This window comes from Tupaia chinensis, unplaced genomic scaffold (genome assembly GCF_000334495.1).
Source record: "Tupaia chinensis unplaced genomic scaffold, TupChi_1.0 Scaffold140308_1, whole genome shotgun sequence".
Taxonomy (NCBI): Eukaryota; Metazoa; Chordata; class Mammalia; order Scandentia; family Tupaiidae; genus Tupaia; species Tupaia belangeri.
This window is the reverse complement of record NW_006200185.1, coordinates 904,596-907,191: the sequence shown is the minus strand read 5'-3', so window position 1 is coordinate 907,191 and position 2,596 is coordinate 904,596. Positions and strand designations below refer to the sequence as shown.

At 57.2% G+C, this 2,596-nt stretch overlaps 1 pseudogene; it reads left to right on the top strand.

The window, feature by feature from the left end:
• Window positions 1–638: 638 nt before the first annotated feature.
• LOC102487640 (semaphorin-3G-like) overlaps window positions 639–2,596 on the top strand; it is a 5,090-nt pseudogene continuing 3,132 nt past the window's right edge.

Below are 2,596 nucleotides of genomic sequence, written 5' to 3'. Positions count from 1 at the left end.
GATGGAAGGGGTTTGTTTGGGCTCATCTGGGGCTCTTTGCCTGGCAGCCAGTGGCAGGATGGGCAGTGTCCTGTTCCTCTGGCTCCCCAGTCACGGACAGGGGAGGAGCCTTCCATGTCTTACGGCCACTTCCCACTGTTGGCTTTTTCATTCCCTTCCATGCCCAGACTCTGCACAGCCTCCTTCTTTGCCCATCCTGGCCTGGGAGGCTCCTCTGTCCTAACCCAGAGGGGTGATCAACTTCCTCTGTGAACCCATCCGAGTGGGGCAACATCACGAAACCCTGGAGGGTCCAAGAGTCCTGCCTTAGGAGCTGTGGTTTTGGGGGGAGATCAGGCTACTAGAAAAAGTGCAAAATAGAGAAAGTTCCTCAAAGTGCTGTCAGTCATGGAAGCTTCCTAGAAGAGGCAGTTGACTAGATTGAGGATAGAGTGAGTGCTGGGTGCAGTGCTCCTACAGGGAAGGCACAGGACACTCTGTGCTTTCCTGATGGTGGTCAGTGCCCCTTTCTCACCACATTCTACTGCCTACCTCGTTATCCACCCATCTCCTCCGTCTCTCTAGCCAGATCCTAAGGACTCTGGGACTTCTGTCCCTAAACAGCATTCTTTAGAGCTGGATGGGCAGCATCTATGGGGATGACTATCTTTTTCAGCAAAAACCGTGAGTGGGAGGTTGGAGTTACACATGGCCAAACGTGGCCTCTCTCACACCTGGGCCATTGCCAGGGGTTCATTTGCTGAAACCACTTTCCTCCGCCCGTCCAATGGAGGAGTCAGCCAGGCTGCTCTAACTTCCACCCGTGGGGTCATCTCCCATGGGAATCGGGTAGGACAGTAGGACAGTAGGACAGTAGGAAGATGTTAGGTGAAAAGTCAAGGGGCTAAAGGGTGAAGAAGTGGGAAGCAGGTCCCCACGTAGGCTGGTCAGGTGGGACCTGCAAGCCTCCTGTCCCACTGACCCCAATGGCCATGCACCCAAAACCTTCCAAAAGCCTTGTGGGTGGGAACACTTTGCTGGGGTGTGTGTGTGTGTGTGTGTGTGTGTGTGTGTGTGTGTGGTGTGGGGAGAGGTAAAATGCACAGCTGGGACCCTCTAGCTCCAGTCCTTGTTTGGGAAAGTAGGCTGAGTCCAGCTCTGCCAGGCCCTGCCCTGTCTCCCTCTGCTCTCTCCCAGATCACCTATCTGCCAACTGCTCTGCCATCTTTCTGAGACTCCTGGGACCCCCTGGACCTCCAGGACATGTGCCTGGAAGAGGATCAGGACTGCCTCTTTATGGGGAGCCACGATGCCCTCTACTCTGTGGCTGGGCTAGGCATGGCCAGACGTCAAGGAGGTGAGCTGGAGCAACAGGGAAGAGGGTCTGTCCAAGAGCTGGGCAGCTCTAAATGGGAGGCCAGGTAGGAGAACTGAGGCTGTGATTCAGGGGAATACTGAATCAGCCGGCCATGTTTCGGGTTCTGTGGCCACCACAGCCAGGACAGAGGGAAGCATGTGGTTACAAGGGGAAAGATCCGGTGAGTGCTGTCAGTGGGGACATCCTCCAATCTGACTGCTCCCTCAGGCATCTGCTGGGGCATTTGGAAAAGATCCTGAGGATCCTGGGGGTCTGTGAAGATGTCAGCACCCCCATCCCCCTTCCCTGGAGCATATCCCCTAGTCAGAGCTGAGCCTGGGGTCTGAGGGGTAGGGTGAGTCTTGCTTCACCCCCCACTCCTCTTCCCCTGCTAGACAGAGTGTGCCAACTCTGTGCAGGTGCTGCAGCCCCACAACCAGATCCACCTGCTGGCATGTGGCAGCGGGCCCTTCCAGCCTACTTGTGCCCTTATCATGGTCGGGCACAGTGGGAAGGTGAACTTGGTTGCAGGGAACAGGGGTGGCGACACAGTGTCATTTCCTCTCCTACTGCCTGAACACTTCCCATTGAGCCTAAGTGGAGATGGAAGGGCAGGGGTCTAAGAGGCACATCCATGCTGAGGAGTCAACCCTTGAGCTAGGGCGTGGACTGCCATCCTCCACTCTGCACCACACACAAGGGGCTACTGTGAAGTGGGGCCTGGAGCCTCCTTCCCAGCTGACACCCTCCCTCACCCCCTTCTCTAGCACATACTCCACATGCAGCCCAGCAGTGTGGACAGTGGGTGGGGGCAGTGCCCACACGAGCCCAGCCATCCCTTCAGCAGCACCTTTGTAGGTGAGTGAGGCCTGGCTGGAGTGGGCCAGGGTGGATAGGAGCAGGCTTGTGTCTCTGGGAAGGGGTAGTCCCTGGCTGGAGTGGGTCAGAGAAGGTAGGAGCTTGCCTGTGTCTCTGGGAGGGGGTGGCTCCACTGCTGGGTCTGCTGCTCCTGTCCCGGCTTCACCCACACCCACCCCAGGCAAGGAGCTGTATACTGACTTCATTGCTGACTTCCTAGGGCATGAGGCCATGATCTTCTGAAGTGGGCATTGCCAGCAGACCCTATGTTCTAACTCTGACCAGAACCTCTTACAAGCGAGGCCTGCTGATGGCAAGGCTGGCTGGGCTGCCCTGGGACTGGCAGGAAAGGGGACACTGGACTGGGGAGGTCAAGCCCAGCAGGGCAGCCATCCCTGCTCT